Source organism: Ochotona princeps, chromosome 1 (assembly GCF_030435755.1).
Source record: "Ochotona princeps isolate mOchPri1 chromosome 1, mOchPri1.hap1, whole genome shotgun sequence".
In the NCBI taxonomy this organism is placed as follows: domain Eukaryota; kingdom Metazoa; phylum Chordata; class Mammalia; order Lagomorpha; family Ochotonidae; genus Ochotona; species Ochotona princeps.
The window spans coordinates 71,718,112-71,740,592 of NC_080832.1; the positions used below are offsets into that span (position 1 = coordinate 71,718,112).

A 22,481-nucleotide genomic window follows, 5' to 3' on the forward strand; every position below is an offset into this window, starting at 1 on the left:
TCTTGTCTGTGGAAACTATCCAGTTTTCAAAGAAACATTATTCTCATATATTTAAGCTAAAGCACATTTATTAAAACTGGTATTTTTAAATTACTACACTTCTGTCATTACTGTTAATCACTTCTTCAACACTAGAAGAATTTCTGATACCAAACTATCTCTTTTTTTTTTCAAACTATCTCTTTTTTTAACATTTTGTCTGTTTGTTTTAGAAGGCAGAGTGAGAAAATTTTTCTTTTTTTTAAGATTTATTTATTTTTATTACAAAGTCAGATGTACAGAGAGGAGGAGAGACAGAGAGGAAGATCTTCCATCTGATGATTCACTCCCCAAGTGAGCCGCAACGGTTGGAGCTGCACCAATCCAAAGCTGGGAACTAGGAACCTCTTCCGGGTCTCCCACGTGGGTGCAGGGTCCCCAGGATTTGGGCCATCCTCGACTGCTTTCCCAGGTCACAAGCAGGGAGCTGGAAGGAAAGCGGAGCTGCCAGGATTAGAACCGGCGCCCATATGGGATCCCGGCGTTCAAGGCGAGGACTTTAGCTGCTAGGCCACGCCGCCGGGCCTGAGAGAATTTTTCATCCAGTGGTTCACTCCCCAAACCACTGCAACAGCCAGGGCTGAGCCAGGACAAGTCAGGAATGAGGAACGCTGTTCCAGCTTTCATCCTTGCGCAGGGGCCATGCTAATCTTCTCTGTATCGTTCCAATTTTAGTATATGTGCAGCCGAAGCGAGCACAGTTCCAGCTTTCACACTGATAGCAGGAGCCCAGGGAATTGGGCCAGCCTCCACTACCTCCCTGGGCACATTACCAGGAAGCTGGGCTCGAAGTAGAGCAGCTTAGGCTTAAATCAGCATTCTCATACAGGCTGATGGTATTGCAAGTAGCAGCTTAAGCTGCTGTGCCATAATGGTGTCACTGAAATGAATATTTATTATCAATTGTTTCATAGGTTGTTTTAATAAAACAAGAAAGAAATCAAGCCATGGGTCATTAGGCAAGATTAAATGAGTAGATTACAGTTCCAATAATGGCAGAGTATCTCAGACCAATCCTCCCAGAATAATAATTATAAACTCTGAACAAAACACACACACACACTAATCTGAAGCCATTCAGGATAGGGCAAAGGCAAGCAAAAATAGGAATGGCCAATATTTAGAGGATGAGTATGATACCAAGTGATTGCTCGTTTCTTATGCCCTTTTTCTGATAGCAGTCTTATTCAATATCCCGAGACGGTTGCTAAAAGCTGAATAGAAAGCTTACTGGCTAAGAAATCAGACTACAAAGCAATAATAGATACAATAGCAATACAGAGCAATAATAGCATAGAAGTAAAGAGAGGAATACTGAAAAGGAGAAAAACACATGGGGAAGCCTGAAATTCTATGTGTAAATCTGCCCAAGCCTATGTTGGACAGACACCCAGAAACCTAGTGAAAGCTGAAAAAGAACTAAACTTCACAGGGGAGGCAGATCTTTGAATCTGATATTACCCTGCTAAACCAATCAGGGTAAAAATAGGTTATTTGTAATATGCATGGAAATTATTATACACAATAATATGTAAACTCAGAAATATTTAAACATAAGAAGAAAGAGGAAAATATGGCTCACACAAGAGAAATGGTCATCTCTGTAGACTAACTCCAAGATAACATATTGAGATAAACAAATAAGGTTTTTGAGCAGCTATTATAATTGTGTTCAATATATGAACATACAAGGAGACAGAAAAATCACAATTAAAGAACTAGAAAGTATAAAATAATTAAATTAAAACTATAATATCTGAAGTTTAAAAATAAATCACTGATAATCTTTATAATACACTAGAAATTATAGAGTAAAGAATCACTTAACAGGAGGATAGATCAAGAGAAACATCCTATTTTAAAAACATAAGAAAAAAAATAAGTAAATAGAATCTTGGGACGTTGTGAGAAAACAGAAAGTAGCAGGCATAACATACATGTTATTATAATTTGAAAGAGAGGGAAGAGAGGAGTTAAATATAAAACTACTTCTTAAGAATTAAAAGCAAAAAATTAGCAAATAAACTTAAAAACACACATTTCCAGCTTCAAGAATCTTAGTGAATTAAAACAAAACCACATCTAAGTATCATGCAGCCAAATGTCAAATGGCTACATCGTGTGGCCAAGATGCTGAAAATCTAACACAAAAAGAAAATCTTGAAAGTAGCAAAGCAACACATTTTACTCAGAAGAAGGATTTAGATGAAGACCAACTTCTCATCAGAATGAAATTAAGGAGAATAAAGTTTGGAAAAGAGTGGATTGACATTTTTTAAGTACTGAAAGAAAAATTTTATAAACTCAAAATCGGGATTCTATGTCAATATCTAGTGAAATCATCCTCAAGTCTTTAGGCAAAATATATATTTATATAAATAGAAACTAGAAACATTGCCGGCATGACAAGAAACGTTTCATGGGCAGGTGTTGCAGTGCAGGTTAAGCTTTCTATATGGGAATGCCAGTATGACTCTTAGTGATTTTGTTTTGGATCGAGTTAACTGTTAATACACGTGGGAGCAAAAGATGGTGGCCGGTGCTTCTGCACAGACCTGAGTTCCTGGCTCCTGACTTTAGCCTACCCACTGCAGCTGTTGCAGGCATTTGTGGAGTGAGACATCGGCTGGAAGATTTAAATCTCTCTTTCTCTCTTTCAGATAAATTAATCTGTTCTTGGGCCCAGCGCGATAGCATAGTAGTTAAAGTCCTCGCCTTGCACGTGCCGGGATCCCATATGGAACCGGTTCAAATTCTGGCAGCTCCACTTCCCATCCAGCTCTCTGCTTGTGGCCTGGGAAAGCAGTCGAACACGGTCCAAAGCCTTAGGACCCTGCACCCGCGTGGGAGACCCGGAAGAGCTCCTGGCGCCTGGCTCCTGGCTTTGGATTGGCTCAGCGCCAACCGTTGCAGCCGCTTGGGGAGTGAACCATGGGATGGAAGATCTTTCTCTCTGTCTCTCCTCCTCTGTATATCTGCCTTTCCGATAAAAATAAATAATAAATCTTTTAAAAAATTAATCTGTTCTTTTTTGTTTTTTTACAAAAATGCTTAAGAAAGTTTTTCAAACTATAGAGAAATGACACCAGATGGAAACTTGGATCTCCCAGAATCTTCTCGAATGGTAAACATGTGGGAAAACACAAAAAAAAGCTCTTTTTTCTTCTCTTAGTTTCCTTCAAATACACATCAGTATTTAAAGTAAAAACTATAGCACCCCATTGTGCAGCTAATGTCACATTTACATGTGATGCATGCAACACGAGTGTAAAGGAGGAAGTTCGAGGGAAGAACACAGATGGCCGCTGTAAGAGGAAAGCTCCCTGGCAGCCTCACCACCACCACTTCCCACTTTTTTAATGTGTAACTTTCATTCAGTGGAGTGCACAAATCTAACTGCACGATTTGTTGGCTTTATATATGCATCCACCATTAAGATCAAGCTTTAAAAGAGCCTGACGCCTGCAAACACGGCTTCATGTCCCTTCCCATCTGATGTAGCTCTTCTCACCTGTGAGCATCGATCAGCATTGCCTCCCCTGACCCTGTTGTATTCTTTCCTTCTCCTCTGTTCTTCCTTTCTTACCTTCAAGTCTGTATTGGTAGTCTGCCCCAGGTCCATTGGAGGGGTCGATGCATCTAGTCCTGAAAGCTAAAAGAACAAATTAATTTTCAAAATGAGAAGCATGGAGCTGAGAAAAAGAAAAGCAAGTACAAATAGTAGGACGTTCTTTGAACATGCTGTGGCTGCCAACTGCATAGAATGAAAACAAGCGCCACTTATTTTCCATTAAAACTCCACTTTTCCAAGCAGCCTGGAAACAGCTGGAGTCCGGCCATGATGATCCTTAAGCTGCCTTCCAGTCCCAACTTTCTCTGATTTTACAGCCTCTTTAAGTGGGTTTCAAAGCTTTCCCCCGGGGCTATCCCAGAAGCACCTTCACTGCATGTCCCAGAAATTGTTAATGATAATGATGTTGGCTTTGACTGGAAGGTAGCTGATTAGGGATGGTAGGTGGGAGAAAGCAGCAAGCTCTGAAGATAAGTTAATTAATTACTGCAGTGTGTGCAGTAACGTGAACAGTAAGAGCAAGAGCAGGAAAGGCTCTTTGATCTCCGGTTCAGCACTCTTTCAAGCTGCTCCCTTTATCCTGCCCAGAAAGTTCTGGCTTCTTTCCTCCTTGACTTTTAGGAAAAATTCTAGTAAAAGTGACCTCCAGTTTCAACCATGCATCCCACAGTCAACACAAAATGGACTGGAGCACCACCTTGAATATAGCCAGCTCCCTGCCTTAAAGGCACTACTAAGGGGCCCTGACCTCAACAACGTGAAGTGGAATATCCATCCCTTTAGGAGGAGTATGTAGCTCAGGTGGCTTGTCCAAAAAGACTTGGCAGCATTATTGATAGAAGCCGAAAAGTAGAAACAGTTCACAGGTCCTCCAACAATAGATCAAACCTACTATTGGGTGTTCTACCAATGGAATACTTTATACCCATGAAAATGGGCAGTTGATGACTCTATGAAATCATACAGAGCAACCTGACATGAATAATAACAAATGAGTAAAATAGGATACGATACATAATCCCATTAATATCCTTTTCTCTTTTTTTTAAAGATTTATTCATTTTATTACAGCCAGATATACACAGAGGAGGAGAGACAGAGAGGAAGATCTTCCGTCTGATGATTCACTCCCCAAGTGAGCCGCAACGGGCCGATGCACGCCGATCCGAAGCCGGGAACCTGGAACCTCTTCGGGGTCTCCGACGCGGGTGCAGTGTCCCAGTGCATTGGGCCATCCTCAACTGCTTTCCCAGGCCACAAGCAGGGAACTGGATGGGAAGTGGAGCTGCCGGGATTAGCACCGGTGCCCATATGGGATCCCGGGGCTTTCAAAGCGAGGACTTTAGCTGCTAAGCCACGCTGCCGCCGGGCCCTGATATCCATTTCAAAAGACCATGTTATAGCAATGCTAGGTGAATAGTTAGGAGACAAAAGCATAAGGCCCCAGTTGTAGGATTGCCTTGTACCTAGGCAAGTGTTACACTCCTGGGAGAAAAGAAACCAGTAGCTGGTTGGCATTTTGGGCCCGGTTAATGCCAAATTTGTGTTAACCAAACCAGTATACAGCATGGTTTCTTATTATTATTTTTACTTTTAAAAGATATGTAAGAAAGTTAGGGAATGCCAAGCTGGAATGCATGAGGACTGCATCTGTGGTGGGCTGGCTGGGCTGGGCTGCAGTATCTGCTGGTTCACATGAGAACTGGGACTGAGAGCAGAACTGACCAAGCAACTGCCTCAGTGTTCTGTGTGTTGATTGGTGCAGGTGACAGACTGAACCTGACTGCACTGGCTGGCATCTCCACCAATCAAGTCTGAGGTCACCCCAGGCAAGGTTTCTTGTGGGACTCCCCAACTAGATGGCTGGACTCAAACCCAACCAAGGGAATATCACAAATTTTGTTATGGCCTTGGAGTGCATGTGTTACAACAAGTTCTCCTCAGTTGCTGATGCTTATGCAGTGGACAGCATGCCTAGAAGCACACAGGGGGATGTGACGGATAAGCTCATCCAGTTCAGCAGGAAATGTTAACTGCCTTGTCATAACATGGAAAGCAGAACAAGGTGAACCACTCTTCTGGCCAAGCTTTACAATTTGTTCCTGAGTTTGTGGATGTCCTAAAGTGGACATGGTCAACCAATAGACCTTAGAAAATCCTTCTCAAATCTGGAGCAATGTCCCAGAACTATTAAAACCATTCAAATAATGCCCTCAGAACACTCTTCCACACATTAGGGTCTCTAAGGTATCGCCAAATGACTTCCCCCAATGCCCGGGTGCTAATGTAACTTGACAGTAAAGAGCAGCCCCCCTGTCTTTCCCTCCCTGAGGACACAGTAGGAAAATAAATTGAAACATTTGTCCCACCCACTTTCCTCCAGACCTCAACCCTCCCCACCCTAAATGGAGGCTCACACGGGTGGACATTCCTCTCACTTATGTAAACGATATTTAAAAGAAAAGCAAATGTGGGCCCGGCGGCGTGGCCTAGCTGCTAAGGTCCTTGCCTTGAACGCTCCAGGATCCCATATGGGCACTGGTTCTAATCCCAGCAGCTCCACTTCCCATCCAGCTCTCTGCTTGTGGCCTGGGAAAGCAGTCAAAGATGGCCCAAAGCCTTGGGACTCTGTACCCACGTGGGAGACCTAGAAGAAGTTCCTGGCTCCTGGCTTCAGATCAGCATAGCACAGGCCGTTGCAGCCGCTTGGGGAGTGAATCATCAGACAGAAGATCTTCCTCTCTGTATATCTGCCTTTCCAATAAAAATAAAATAAATCTTAAAAAAAAAACAAAAGAAAGCAAATGTGAAGGAGAAGGAGGAGGGGAGGGATTCAGAAATCCCAAAATGGCGAAAAAATTTTAATAAAATAATAAAAATCCATAGGGAAGGCAGGGTGTGATGGGTGGGGCAGTATATGGAGGGGTGTGTTGTGGGAGTGAGAAAGTCTGTCTTCCAGCTGAGTGGCAGTCCCTTCACTTTGCAATGCCTTTCCTCCATAGTAAAGCCACACATCCACACCAAACCCACAGGCTGTCAAATGCATGAAGCATGAGCTTCCTGTAGGCAGTGGATGCAGAAAATCAAGTTATGCTTCACCCAAGAGAAATCTGCGCTTTAGGCCACCCATTCATCACCTGTTCATCAGCAGCCCAGGGCAGCTCAGGGGTTTGGATTCTTGCCAACATGCTGCCAGGAGGACCCACTTGGCACAGTGTAGTGAGGTTGGTCCTGCTCTGTTTCACCTTTGACGGCCCCAGCAGTGTTGGTGAAAGCAACAGTATCCCTGGTGCCAGAAGAGGAGGCTGTAGCGCTGCTTGGAGGCAAATCTTTGTCGAATGGATTGCTCACATAGGGAGCATGTTTGCTTTTGGAGATCCAGGTCCCTGAAAGAGCAGGCTTGCCACTCAGGATTCCTCCTACTCATTCCCAAGCTGCGAGTAATTTTTCTTCCTTCTTTTTTTCTAATTTATTGATTTAAAAAGAAAGAACATTTCTCTCATCTGCAGGCTCACTACCAAATGCCTGTGAGGCTGTGGCTTGACTAGCTTGAAGCCATGAGCTGGAAGCTCAATTGAAGTCTCCCACCTTGGTAGAAGGAATGCAATTACTTTAGTTATCACCTGCTGCCTCCCAGGGTTGAAACAATACGAAGTTGGAGTTAGGAACCAGAACCAGGTATCAAACCCAGATACTTCACTGTGGGACATGGGGACCTCAACCACTAGGCTCAACACCCACCCCTCAGGTTGTGGTTTGTTCTTTTTGTCAAATTTTCAGCTGAGATTTGTGCACAGCAGATGAAACAAATCAGATTAATGCCATTGATCTAAAAAGCTAGAATCTATGGCACCTGTACCCAAATGGGCCCCAAGGTGTTTCAACTGGGTGGCCAGGTATGTCTTCACCACAGATCAGGGATATTACTGAGTAATTTTGATAGATTTCAATATTCTTCATAAAAGCAAACAAGTCAGGCTTGTCACATGTTGGTTCAGTTGGCTAAATCCTTGCCTTGCAAGCAACAGAATTCCATCTGGGTGCCAGTTCCTGTCCTGGCTGCTCCACTTCCCTTCCAGCTTCCTGCCTGTGACCTGGGAAAACAGTAGAGGATGATCCAAAGCCTTGGAACCCTGCACCCAAGTGAGAGATGTGGAAGAGGTTCCTGGCTCCTGGCTTCAGATCAGCTCAGTTCAGACCATTGCGGCCATTTGGGGAAGTGAACCAGTGGATGGAAGATCTTTGTCTCTGTCTTTCCTTCTCTTTGTGAATTTGATCTGCCCTTCCAATAAAACTAAATATTAAAAAAAGGAAAGAAGTCATATCTGTTCTTTTCTTCTTTTGACATCCAAATTAGAGACTCCATTGTGTTATAACAGAAATAGAGCACTTCATTTTTATCTTTCATACCTTATTTATATAATTGCACATATTCAGAATACAGATTTGGGGGCATGGTGATATTTCTTGCCTCACTCTCTCCAGTCCACATTCCCTACCCAACCTCCTTCCTTATGCTTTCTTTTTTTTTTTTTAACATGGTATGTTCATTTCACTTCATATTCACAGACATAACATTCTATCAGGTAGAAATTTCAATACATAGCAAGTTTGAAAAAAAAAAAGAAACTCACTATTCCTCAAGAATATAGACAGGTTGTAAACAACAGTCAACTCAAAATTTTGGGGGTTGGCCCTGTGATGTTGCAGGCTGAGATTTTGCCTATGGTAGTTGCCTCTCATAAGGGTACCAGTTTGGATTTCAGCTACTCCACTTCTGATCCAGTTACCATCTTTGACCTAGAAAAGCAGCAGAAGATGATTCAAGTGCTTCAACCCACGTACCCACATGGGAGACCCAGATGAGGCTCCTTTTTCTGAATGCTGATTGACCCATCTTGAACCATTGTGGCCATTTAAGGAGTGAACCAGCAGGTGGACATCGTGTGTGTGTGTGTGTGTGTGTGTGTGTGTGTGTGTGTGTGTGTGTGTGTGTGTGTGTGTGTGTGTGTGTTTTTACCACATTTTTTTATCCAGTCACCCACTGATGGACATCTGGATTAATTCCACAATTTAGCTATTGGCAGAACACACTTTAATCTGACAAGAGGTGCCATAAGCCATAAATAAGGCCAGGCTGCATACAGACAACAGTGGTAGAGACATGATCATGCTGACGTATTCCTTTTTTTTTTTTTAACTTTTTTTTAAGTTTTTTTTTTTTTAATTGGAAAGTCAGTTTTACAAAGAGAAAGAGATATACAGGCAAAGATCTTCTGTCTGCTATTTCACTTCCAAGTAGCTGCAATGGCCAGAGCTGAGCCAATCTGAAGTCAAGAGTCAGCAGCTTCTTCCAGGTCTCTTACACAAGTGCAGGGTCCCAAGTATTTGGGCCGTCCTCAACTGTTTTCCCAGGCCACAAGCAGGGAACTGGAAGGGAAGTGGGGCTGCCGGGATATGAGCCAGTGCCCATATGGGATCCCAGCTGATGCAAGGCAAGCACTTTAGCCACTAGGCTACCGTGCCAGGCCCATGATCATGCTGATGTAAGCTCACCTCTCCCATAGCACATCATGTTCTCTATCTTGTGCCTGTAAATACTTGTGCACTCATCTTTTCTGCTCCTCTGTTATTGGACTGCAGGCTGCTCCTAGGGGACACAATTCATACACATGGATTCATCTTTACTTGCCCTCTTCTTGGACCAATCATCTGTATTCATGTTGTCCTCTTTGCCGAAAAAGAGAATGTTAGCATGTGTTAGTCTCTACACTGTACCAATGATGTTCAGTGTGTATGAATGTACTTTGTCCTCCCAATCAGCCTTCAAGGTGTTATTATCTTTAGTTTACAAGCAGAGAAACCAAGGCTTAAAAATGTTAGCTGCTGGGGCCCAGCGAAGTAGCCTAGTGGCTAAAGTCCTTGCCTTGAATGTGCCGGGATCCCATTGGGTACCGGTTTGTGTCTCGGTGGCCCTGCTTCCCATCCAGCTCCCTGCTTGTGGCCTAGGAAAGCCGTTGAGGATAGCCCAAAGCCTTGGGACCCTGCACCCTTGTGGGAGACCTGGAAGAAACCCCTGGCTCCTGGCTTCAGCTCAGCTCAGCTTCAGTCGTTGTGGCCACTTGGGCAATAAATCAGTGGAAGGAAGATCTTCCTCTGTATATATGACTTTCCAATAAAAATAAAGAAATCTTTAAAAAAATTAACTGCTTTGCACAAAGCCACCCAGTCAGAGTTAGTCCTGGATTTGAGTCTTGAACTTCCCTTCTACAAAGTTCCCACTCTTTTTTTTTTTTTTAGTCATGAATATCATGAATAATGAAATGAATGGGGTAATGAGAGCTCTGAGACAGGTCATGCTAGTCCCCCAGGTGTACCAATGTTTCCCAACAACTTCCACCTGACGTTCTCAGACCTTTTAAATCCATGGGCTAGTGTCTAAAGGGTCTGGGGTTAGCCCAGAGACAGCAGGGGAGTGGCTTCGACGCTGCTATTCTAGGTCCTCTCTTTGCCCACATCACCAATGCAACTGAAATGAATGTCCACATTATTACCTGTGCTTCCTCTGTCCCTGAGTATGGCAAACCCATGGGGGCAGCCTCCTGAGCTCACGCATCACCCACATGGCACATGCCTGTTTGCCCTTGCTAACTCCCTTCCTTCAGGAAATCTCCCTCAGCTTCATCTGACGGTGCCAGATATACACTCTTCATTTACTTAGAGCTGAGCAGGAACAAGGTGCTGTGGGACCCAAAGAAATCAGTAGTCTTCACCCTCAAGGAACAACAAGTGAAATGAAAAGTAAGCAAATAAGCCATGAACAGTGTGGGACAACAAAATGTTATGCCCCTTGGTGTGGTAAAATTGAAGCTATGACATATTCTTGGCAAAGAAATAGAACCTGACTTTAATCAAACCTCCAGGCTGTAATCAAACCTCCATATTTACAGGAATATGGGGGATAGAGAAACATGGTTTGAGAAACATAATAGATTCAACCAGAATCAAGCTGCAGAATCAGAACAACTGAGCAGACTTATTTAACAAACATGGTGTTGTGAGGAGGCTAAAATCCTTGTCTTGCATGTGCCAGGATCCCCTCTGGGTGCCAGTTCATGTCCTGGTTACTCTACTTCCCATACAGCTCTCTGCCTGTAACCTGGGAAAGCAGTGGAGGATGGACCAAAGCCTTGGGACCCTGCACCCGATTGGGAGGCCCAGAGGAAGTGCCTGGCTCCTGGCTTCAGATCAACTCAGCTCTGGCAGTTGCAGTCGTTTAGGGGAGTGAACCAATGGAAGGTTTTTCTGCCTCTCTATAAAAATGCCTTTGAAAAAAATTAATAAATCTTACTAGCAGCAGTAGCAAACATCATCTTTGCATATCATGAAGAGATACAAAAACAGAAAGGAACATTCATCCTCAAGGGAAGACAAATGATTTCTATAAAGAGATGATTTTTGTTAAGGAACTGGGCCTGAAACCCTGGTACAGCAGTCTAAGCCTCCGCCTGTGGCACTGGAACCACACGTGGTTTGAGTCCCAGCTGCTCCACCTCTGATCCAGCTTCCTGCTAATGTGCCTGGGAAAGCAGCAAAAGATAACTCAAATCTTCTTGGGCTGCTACACGCACATGGGAAACCTGGAAGAAGTTCCTGACTCCTGGTTTCAGACCAGTACAGCTCCAGTCTTTCCAGCAGTTAAAGGGAGTGAACTAAAACATGGAAGATCTCTCTCTCCATCTCGCCCTCTCAGTGTAACTCCACCTTTTCCAAAGAAAAAGAAAAAAAAAATTTTTTTTTTTTTTTTTTGGGAAGCTAAGGGCTAAATGGATGCCTCCCTGGAACATTTAAGTAAGATGAGTTGGAACTGGGCAAGCAGGGGTGAGGACAAAGGGAGTGGGGTCCTTGGAAAACTGCCAATCACACTGCCAGAAAGAGTGCAGATCAGACAATGGTGTCCCCAAATTCATCCCTGGGCCGTGAAATCTCATGATTTCTTCCATTAGCAACACCAAGCAATAGAATAAAAGGACAATACATGGTCCTGGGGTATTGCATGCTAACTACTATAGAATCAGAACGCCAAAAATGGGCCTGGCGGCGTGGCCTAGGGGCTAAAGTCCTCGCCTTGAACGTGCCAGGATCCCATATGGGCGCCGGTTCTAATCCCGGCAGCTCCACTTCCATCCAGCTCCCTGCTTGTGGCCTGGGAAAGCAGTCGAGGATGGCCCAATGCCTTGGGACCCTGCACCCACGTGGGAGACCTGGAAGAGGTTCCTGGTTCCCGGCTTCGGATCGGCGCAGCACCGGCCATTGTGGTCACTTGGGGAGTGAATCATCGGATGGAAGATCTTCCTCTCTGTCTCTCCTCCTCTGTGTATATCTCACTTTATAATAAAAATAAATAAATTTAAAAAAAAGAATGCCCAAAATTCCATCCTCTGTGAATAGCTCAAGAAACACAAGTGGAAAGATTTGATCTAAACGTGCCTTTGGTTTTCTTTGTATAGCCAGAAAAAGCCTCCCCAACACTGTGAAGGGGCCACTAGCCTGCCCTTCCTCAGAAGGGCTGGGAGATGCCCCTCTAGGTTAATCCTTGTATAGCATCTTTCTGGCCTGTCCAAGTCAATGTCTTATACTCTCACTAGAAACATTTATTGAGATAATGTTTTCAGATCAATAGCCTAACAGAATTTTTTTAAAGGCTTTTTTCATTATGCTCAAATGATAGTCTTACATATAAAAATGTTTTTTATGTAATGCTTCAGTTAAGATATGTAAACATGCTGTAAATTATCAAAAATGAGTCAAATGTATATAAACTATATATTCACAAGTGTAAAAATGTGAATAAGTACTATGAGATCAACAAAAAGGACTTGAACTCACAGTCATATTACAGTCCAGGTTCAACCTTTAAGCAACCTACACAACAGCCTAAATAGTACTCTGAACAGTCGCAGCCATAGAGACCATCATAAAAACCCAACAAGACAGAGTTGAGGTAGAACAAAGCCACAGAAAGCAAAGTGCAGGCAAGTTCAGCCGTGCTAGCCTCGCTGGCCTCGCTGGCCTCGCTGGCTTCGGGGACACTCTCCTGTCCATGCCTCTATTATCTTTGATTTTCCTTCCACATCCTGAGAATCTACCAACTAGAGTTATGAAATTGACAAAATATAAATTTTCCTCATTTCGCCCATGAAGTTTGCATTCGTAAGAACTAATAGCATTTCTTTTTTATTATTATTGACCAAAAAGAAAATTTTAATTTAAGCCATGACAGTTAGAAATATCACTGCACATATTTTCAAAGTTAGTTCTAGAGCACTGTTTACCAAAAAAAAAAAAAAAACAATGATTTGAGGTTACCTTATGTTCTGTACACTGATTCAGACCTGGATTTTGTAAATACGGATGTTAATTTCCTTAATATTAGAAAGCTACAATGGATTTTTATTTTTGGTCCATAAAATTGCAAATAAACTTCCTGGTAGGAGAGAGTTCTGTGGATGTGACTTGATTTCTTTGTAGCATGCAGGCTAGATTCCGATGCCCATTTCTTGAGTAGTTTGTTGTTTTGGTTGTTCTGGAGATCTTTGTATATTCTGGAGATTAGCCCCCTATCACCTATGTAGTGTGCAAAGATCTTCTCCCACTCTATGGGTTGCTTCTTTACTTTGTTGATTTGTTGTTGTTGTTGTTTGTACAGAAGCTTCTTAGTTTGATGTGGTTCCATTTGTTTATTTTGGTCTTGATTGCTGTTGCTTTTGGTGATTTTTTTTAGGAAGTCAGGACCTAGCTAAATCTTGCAGGGTGTGTTCAACATTTTCTTCCAAAAGTTTGAAGGTTTCTGGATGTAGGTTTAGGTCTTTTATCCATTTAGAGTTGATCTTAGTGTATGGTGAAAGATGTGGGTCTAACTTCTTGTTTCTGCAGGCTATCTACCAATTGTCCCAACAGCATTTATTGAAGAGAACTTCCAATTTCCCTGGATTGCCGCCTTTTTTTTTTTTTTTTTTTTTTTTTTGTCAAAGATTATTTGGCTGTATCTGTGTGGGTTCCCTTCTGTTGCTTCTATTCTACTCCATTGATCCTCCTCTCTATCTTTGTGCCAGTACCAGGCTGTTTTGATAACCACTGCCCTATAGTATGTCCAGAGGTCTGGAATTGTGATTCCCCCCTGTTAACTTCCTATTCCTCAGAATGGTCCTAGCTACCCATGGTTTTCTGGGTTTCCAGATGAACCCTTGCATCATTTTTTTCTCATATCCAGATACGAGGACACAATGTAATATGCATGTCTTCTTTCAGACAAAGAAGGACTCCCAATGAAACTATTTACTATATTTTGACAATAGGATGCTGGACTCTCTGGGGTTGTCCATGCCTGCAATGATGGACATATAACTGTGTATGAAGAACCTTACTACAGTAATGATATAGAGGAACTCAGTGAGGGGAGAGGGAATTGGGATGGGGATAAGGGAAATACCAGGGCCTTTAGAAGTATATCATAAAATGATAATAATAAAAAGAAGTAAATTTTTAAAAATTAAGAATTAAAAAGAAGAGAAAGAATCCAAGGGGAAGAAAGAAAGAAGAAAGAAAGAAAGGAAGGAAGGAAGGAAGGAAGGAAGAAACTGAAAAAATGACCAAAAAAGTGAACAAACATTTTTCAAAAAAGCAGATTCAAATGGCTAACAGACACATGAAAAGAGGCTCAGGCTCCCTAGCCATCAAGGAGATACAATTGAAAACCACATTGAGGTACCACCTAACTCCAGTGAGATTGGCCTACATTCAGAACTCAACAAACAACACCTGCTGGTGTGGATGTGGGGAGAAAGGCACCTTTCTTCACTGCTGGTGGGAGAGCAGTCTAGTACAGTAGAAATCAGTATGGAGAGTGATTAGAGAACTGCAAATACATCTGCCATATGACCCAGCTATTCAGCTCCTAGGAATATACCCAAAAGAAATAAAATTGCGCATGAGAAGGGGATCTGTAAACAAATACCATATATTCTCTCTAATATAAAGAAACCATGATGGAAAGTGTAACTTTAATAACCCACTCCAGGGCCCAGCGGCGTGGCCTAGCGGCTAAAGTCCTCTCCTTGAACGCCCTGGGATCCATATGGGCGCCGGTTCTAATCCCGGCAGCTCCACTTCCCATCCAGCTCTCTGCTTGTGGCCTGGGAAAGCAGTTGAGGACGGCCCAATGCACTGGGACACTGCACCCGCGTGGGAGACCCGGAAGAGGTTCCTGGCTCCTGGCTTCGGATCGACACGCACCGGCCCGTTGCGGCTCACGTGGGGAGTGAGACATCGGATGGAAGATCTTCCTCTCTGTCTCTCCTCCTCTCTGTATATCCGGCTTTCCAATAATAATAAAATCTTTTTTTTTAAAAAAATAAATAACCCAATCCATACTGTTTGTTTTTTTGTGGTTTTTTATTGTTGTTGCTGTTTTGGGTGTTTTGGGGGTTGTTTTTACTGCATCCCATGTGTTTTGATACTTTTTATTTCAGTTTCATTTATTCCAAATATTTTCTTTTCTCTTGTCAAATGCATCGCTGGCTCATGGATTACTTAGTGGTATCATTTTTCCCAAGAGACTTCTGTTTCCTTTTTGTCACCTATGTGTTGGTTACTCAATGGCAAATTTTTCATGGTGCTGTAATTTCTTGTTTTTGTTGTTGTGGCTGTTGTTCTAATTAATAGCTGTTGTTTACCTTGTTTCATGGCTTCTCAATTATGGAAATGTATAGTGATGGACTGGGGTTCACCATATCCAGATGTGGGGGTACAATGCAACATGCATTCCTGCTTCCACACAAAGATGGACTCCCAGTGAAACTGTTGGACATATCTAGACAATGGGATGTTAGACTGTCTGACATTGTACCAGCAATATCAGGGTACACTTAAATAAGAGACTGATAGAATTATGACTCCTTATGAAGAAACATACTGTTGTGGCATTGTGGGGAAAATCTGTCGAGGGCTGGGAGTTTGGGGAGGAATCCCAGTTTGTATGAAATTGTACCACAAAATTCAAAAATTTAAAATAAAAATATAATTTAAAAAACTTTATTTTTATTACAAAGTCAGATATACAGAGAGGAGGAGAGACAGAGAGGAAGATCTTCTGGTTATTGATTTATTCCCCAAGTGGCCCCAACAGCAGAACTGAGCCAATCCAGATCTCCCACGTGGAGCCTCATCCGGATCTCCCACGTGGGTACAGGGTCGAAAGGTTTTGGGCTGTCCTTAACTGCTTTCCTAGGCCACAAGCAGGGAGCTGGATGGGAAGTAGGGCAGCCGGGATTAGAACCGGCACCCATATGGGAATCCCAGCACATGCAAGGTAAAGACTTTAACTAGTAGGCTACCACACCAGGCACAGGATCCACAGATTTTTTTTTTTTTAATTGGGTTGGACTGACCAGGAAATCCAGCTGGAATATATCTTGCACCATTGCCAGAACACTACTAGCAACTCAAGTGTATACAAAGATTTACAGAGTCAAAGTGCTTTCACAGTCATTACCTCATTTAAACCACCCAACAGTGCTATGAAACAAACATCATTACTGCAACTTACAAATGTAGAAGCAAATATTTAGAGAGGTCAAATAACTTGCACAAAGTCACATAGTTGAGGAGTGATGGAGCCTTGGTCTCCTAGCTTTAAGCAAAGGGCTTAGTCACCGGCTTCAGAGCCAATGTCATGGGGATTGTGCTCTAGGTGAAGAGCAAGGAGTAGCTAAGGTTTTAGAATAGGTATCCTGTAGCTGATGGAAGAGTGAGTACTGGAAGATGTTGGACTAACTGTCTAAACCTTAAAGGTAAGAAAAAGGAAGAGAATCAGAACATCAGAGAGTCCCAACTTTCCTGAACTCCCGACAACTGGTTGCAATAACTGTGTTCTTCCATGCTGTTTCCAGTTCATCATCTCTCATGCAACAAGCCTGCCCTGTACGTTATGATTTCAAGCATCAAACTGTAGCTTTACACGGGAAGAATACAGCTTTTGAAAAATAAAGTACAAAAGTATGTTGTTTATTAACTATCTGATGAGGATTCCTGTGCCCAGACCAGGAGTTAAAAATACAAATTTTGTTAGTAGACCAGCTGGGGGAGCTCTCTCATGAGAAAGAAATGTCAATCTAAACAAAGAGTTGTCCATTCGGGGTGCCTGGCTTTGATCCTTTCCCTGACACAATCCAGTCTCTCCTGGCTCCCTTCACCCAGTATCAGTTTTTAGGATATTATTCCAAGAGGATTCAGCATAGAGGAAATGAAGATTAAAGGTAAAAGGGAAACCAAAGTACGCTTTAAAAAAAAAGTATGCTTTTATGCGAAATCCAGCATAAAAAGATTCAGGCTAAGAGTTCTGAAGCCCTGTCAATGGAACGCCACAGTGGCAGGAAATTGATAACCATCTGAGAGCCACCAGCAACTGGGGGACATTGAGGCTTGAAACAAAGCATGCATCAATAGAGATTATGTTTTACACTTCAAACACTTACTACAGAAAAATGTGAAATATCTTATTAAGACTCTTTGTTTTGATTGTGTTGGAATGATACTGTTTTAGAGACACTGAGTTATAAGATACATTATTCAAATCAATCTCACTTCACTTGTTTCTATTGTCACTGAGCCTACTAGGTGATTTAGCACTGCATATAAGGCTCACATTACATTTCTAATGATAACACTCACCCACAAGTCAGTTCCAAAAGTACTGCTAACCCCACCCCATTCAGCTCTTCCTCATTTCTGTTCTGAGTCATATCAGTTTATTCTCCTTTCACTTTGTAATTCCTTCTCACAGTCAAACAATAAAAATGAATTTCAGAGGGCAACTTATTCAGATTTAGGTTGGCAAATTATGATGACAAAAAAATTACAGAAGGGGAAAGCAAGGATTTAAAGTCTGATTCTCCTGGTTTACTGAAAATGTAAGGCAAGCAGGCAAACTGCTCATCTCTCTCTCTTGGTAAAGCGAGGGATGTTCTCTTCACAATAAACTGATGTCCATTCTAGAGAAAACAGAATATATTATGTAATAGTGACTGATTGGTTCCTATTTGACAGGCACTAAAAATGAGTTTGTTGAGTTTGAGGCCTACCCCCACATACTAACAGATGTTCAAAAAGCTGGAACAAATTACCAGTTGGATGAATTGTGAAAACAATTCTTAAAAAGTTCCAACACAGAGCATTAAATTGCTGCCTGGTATGGGGACAGGGAAGGAGAGAGGCGAGGGCACTGCACTGGGAAGTTGGAGTAGCAGGCTGCTGTGCAACTACTGATACGTTTGAGAAAAGCCAACCAGTATTGGGGGCACCTGGAGGAATTTCCTGTCTTTACCTTTAAGCTTTAGACAATCTTTACTTCAGCAGACCCCCAAACAAGCTTTGAAGGTTATAATAAAAGTTAACAAAGCACCTGGCTCATTGTTTTGTGGCTTGACTGGAATACAGAAAAAAACAATGGAAGAGCAAAAATTTGGAGGTGGAAATTGCAAAACTTGCTACAATTCTCAACAACATTAGGATGCTGCATTTCCCAAATTCCCCACTGTTATAAAAGTGACCTTCTTCTCAGCTCCCAGGAGTGATTCATTGCTTTCCATTGGACCTTTCCACACTAATCAGAGGCTTGTTAAACAAGTTGTACAGAAGGCCGTGGGTAGCCTACAAACCTGACAGCCTCCACCTACCTTCCAATTGATTGACATGCTCCTGAGTGATCCTGCAGACCTGGCTCAAGCAATATGTGGGGGAACAAGATTCGAGGCAGCAGCACAAATCCTTGTTAACCAGACTTGTCCTGCACCTGCAGGCGATACTTTCATTTTCAATCTGTCATAGCGCCTGCTAGACTTGCTCCCAGGTGTGTGAATAACTGTGCAGTTTCCTCACTTCATCTCTCTTTGGCAGCCTCCAGTTAGCTTTCCAAATGCTATACCCCCCTCTCCTCCTGCCTGTGCTTGTTACCCTCCCAGCTGCCTGGGAATGACCCTACTGTGCAAGTTACCACTTGTGGATGAGCTGGAGTTTTGCTAGGATGTTTTGAAATGATGAAACCAATCCTTTCCCCAAGGAGACTGACTCAGCAAAGATCGTTACAAATGTCCCACGTTTTACAATCGTGGGAAAGGGAAATTAGAGTTGAAATTAGCTCAGAAGATACCAGTCTTCAATATTATGCAATTAGTTCTGAGACACTTGCAAGAAGCTGTTAGAAAAATCAGACTGTTTACCGCATAGTGAAAACACGTTACAGTAAGCATCTCTACTCCTGAATAAAAGGAGCACCGCCAGTGAAACAGTTAAACATACTGTGACAATACAATACTAGATTTCTACCTTTGTCTATACCTACAATGCCATGATTCACTTCAATAGCAGAATGTTAGGCTTATGACTGTGTCTGGAGGACTGTGCTACTGCAACAGTGTAGGGGAAGATAGTGGGAGAGGAGAATGGGGCAGGAAAGGGGGATGGAACGGGGGAGTCCCTATGCCTACAAAACTTCATCACAGAAAATAATAAAAAGAATGAGTGTTTTAAAGAGAGAAAAATTTAAATGTTCATTAAATTTAAATGTACATGTGGTACAAAGATATTTCAACACGTACGGACAAAAAGCTTAGCACCTAATCACACAGCTTCATAGTACGTGGTAGGAGTTACATGTTTGTTTAATCATAACTCATGCCCAGATAAGAAAAATGGTATTAATAGTCTTCCTATATTTTCAAATGAAGAAAATGTCACACTAGGATTTTAAAGTTATGCAAAAGCATAGCATAGCCAGCCTGGATTAGCTAATACTCCTTATTGGGAGCCAGAACCAGTCAGAGGATTGTAGGGGTGGGGGAAGGAGAAAGGAAGGAGGCAGCGTTGAGGGGAAGGACAGGGAGAGTGTAAAGGAAGGCGGGAGAAAGGAAGAAAGAAGGAAGCCAGGGTGGGAGTGAAGGAGAAAAGGATGAAAGGAGTGGGGAGAAGGAGGGAAGGAAGGAAGGAGGAGGAAGGAGGAAGAGGGGAGAGGATGGAGGGACCGAAGGAAGGAAGGAGGGAGGGAGAGAGACTAAAGAAAGAAAGTGAAAGGAGAGGATGGAAGAGGAAAGGAAAATAATTCATCACAGTAGCAAAAAAAAAAAAAAAAAACAAAAAACAAGCCTACTGAGTGATTCTAAGGGGTTCTGAGCGATTTTTAAATTGATCCCTCAGGACCAGCACCATGACTCCTTTGGCTAATCCTCTGCCTGCAATCTCTGTGATCCTATATGGGCACCAGTTAGTGTCCCAGTTAATATCCTGCCTGCTTCGTTTTCCATCTAACTCCCTGCTTTGTGGCCAGAGGAAGCGCAGAGAATGATCCAAGTCCTTGGGATCCTGCACCCATGGGGAGATCTGGAGAAAGCTTCTAGCTCCTGGTTTCTGGCTCCCGGCTTGAAATTAGCCCAGCTCTGTCCACTGCAGCCATTTGGGGAATAACAAGCTAATGGGAGGTCTTTCTCTCTGTGTTTGCTTTTCTCTGTAAGTTTACCTTTCTGATAAAAATAAAATGAATCAACATAAAATTTTTTGAAATAAAACTTAAAATTCTTTTTAGAAAAGTTTAAATAAATTGCTCTCCAAGTTTGGAACAGAGATCAGAGAGGTGGGAGTTAGAACATTAGATCTGATAAAAGCATAAACTGGGAGCATGTGGTTGGTCCTGTGGTTAAGATTTCAGTGAAGAAACCCTCATCCTCCGTCAGAGTGCCTGGGCTCTATATTGCCACCACACCTGACACAAGCTTCCTACCAGAGCAGTCCCTGGGAGGCAGTAGGAGATGACACAAGTGATTGGGTCCCTGCCACCCAAATAGGAGACCTGGACTGATAAAGTTCAGGGCCTCCATTTTGCTTGACCCCAGTCATTGCTGGTGTTTGAGGAGGAAACTAGCCAATTGGAAGTGCTTTCCTTTCTCTCTGCCTTCCAAATAAATAGCATGATAAAGAGAACATGGCTTTGCTGAATGGCCACAGTAGATTGTACAGCTTTACCTCTGACTTAGTCCAGCAAGGCTGCCCAGTCTATGGCCTCCACATCCAGGGCAGGCCCATTAAAATGCAGTAGAGACTAGAACAGGAGGAGGTGACTATGCAAGAGGTATGTGGAGAAGTCAAGAGTCTAACTCCAGCTGAAGTTCATTTCCTAGGAAGCAAAATCAGGAGGATGTTCTCACCCCTATTCCCCCAAAAAGACAGATTTTGCTCTATAAAACACTTCTTTCTCAAGACATCTTTCCTCCATGAAAGTCTTGGTTCTTCTGTACCCCTGTAGGATGATTCAACAGGTTTGCTCAGATTCTGCCCAACAGGTCCTCCTGCTCATCTGCACCAACACAAAGATGACATAAACAGTTCATTTCCATAGGTTGGTAGGTTCATCTGCCTTTGATCTTACATTTATTATCCCTCCTTTCCCCTTTCCTCACAGTAAAATCCAGTTTAAAAGAATGCAAAGACAATAAGCACAGTGCTACAACAACAACAACAGAGACCAGAAGAAAAAAAGGAATATTGTGTTAAATCATTCAATTATTTGAGTACCCAGTGTGTGTCTTTGGGGTCCTATGAACAAAATAAAATCATGCCATGGAACTTCCACTCTACATGGAAGAATCAGAGCAAACTTCCCAGAAGACACAGCTTCACCTGCACAGAGGAAACACCAAGGACACACGTTCCGACCAGGCTCTTCCATTACCTGTGTGATAACATTTCTTCTGGCATCCATCATGTAAGGAGATACTATTAGACAATTGGATTGCTGATTCAATGCTCTCAAAGGTTTCGCTCCTGCCAGGGTGTTACCAAAGAGAGCCCCTTCTGCATGGTAGTGAAAGCAAAGACAGATGCATTTCACTTAGCAACTGCCATAGCAGAAATTGCTATGAAACAAAAAAGAAAGCTCAAGTCAAACACTACTCCCTTCTACCTCTTTCAAGTTCAGGGATGTTTTCCCTAAGTCAATGCAAGTGTAAAGACGCTAACTGCAAAAGCAGCTCGCAGCTGGAAAACGACAGCACACAGTGTGGATCTGTCTTGGTTAAATGTCCTTGAATACCTCTCCATACAGAGGAGAAACAAAAGGCAGTTATGCTGATGTCCCATGTGTTTAAAGTAAGGTAGGCTATATGATATGCATACATATATATGTCCGTGTATATTTGCATTTATATGCACACACAAAATTTAGTGAAAATTAACATTATTTTTAAAAATATGCATTACAAGCAAATTGAATGTATGTCATTGTAAAACTTAAAAGTAGGAAGAGAAGGAGGGAGTGTGGCGATGAGGGAGGAAAAGATGGTAGTAGGAAGTATCTTTGTGCACTTAAAATTATAAGCATTAAATTCATGAAACTGGTTCCCTTTATATAAACAAAAATTATTTTAAACTGCATAAATTTCAAAATTTCTTAAGATAAACTTGTTTTAATTTTGCTTTCCTTGAACTTTTTGAAGTGTGTGTGTGTGTGTGTGTGTGTGTGTGTAGAATAGTTCTATCTGATAGATTTAAAATTAAAAATGTTTGGTTCTTTAAAGAGTCGATGTTTCTATTCTGAAAAATTAATCTATATTCTCTTTTGTATACTTTACCCAGTGAGTTTGTAATTAATTTCTTTCCCCATAGTTTCAAACTCAAATATTTCATGAGTTAGACAAATAATCAATATGTAAACTAGCTGTACAAATTGAAACTCAAAAGATAATTAAAAGGTCAAACACAAAACTGTTATATAAAGTTGTGCAGTTCAAATGTTATGGCCCCTATCTTAAGCAAGGTTTAGGAG

General features: G+C 42.2%; 1 non-coding gene across 1 annotated transcript; it reads right to left on the reverse strand.

Moving 5' to 3' along the window:
- Window positions 1-636: 636 nt before the first annotated feature.
- On the reverse strand, window positions 637-738 carry LOC118758372 (U6 spliceosomal RNA). The gene has a single exon (XR_004995669.1). It is a non-coding gene; the product is annotated as a U6 spliceosomal RNA (small nuclear RNA).
- Window positions 739-22,481: the final 21,743 nt, after the last annotated feature.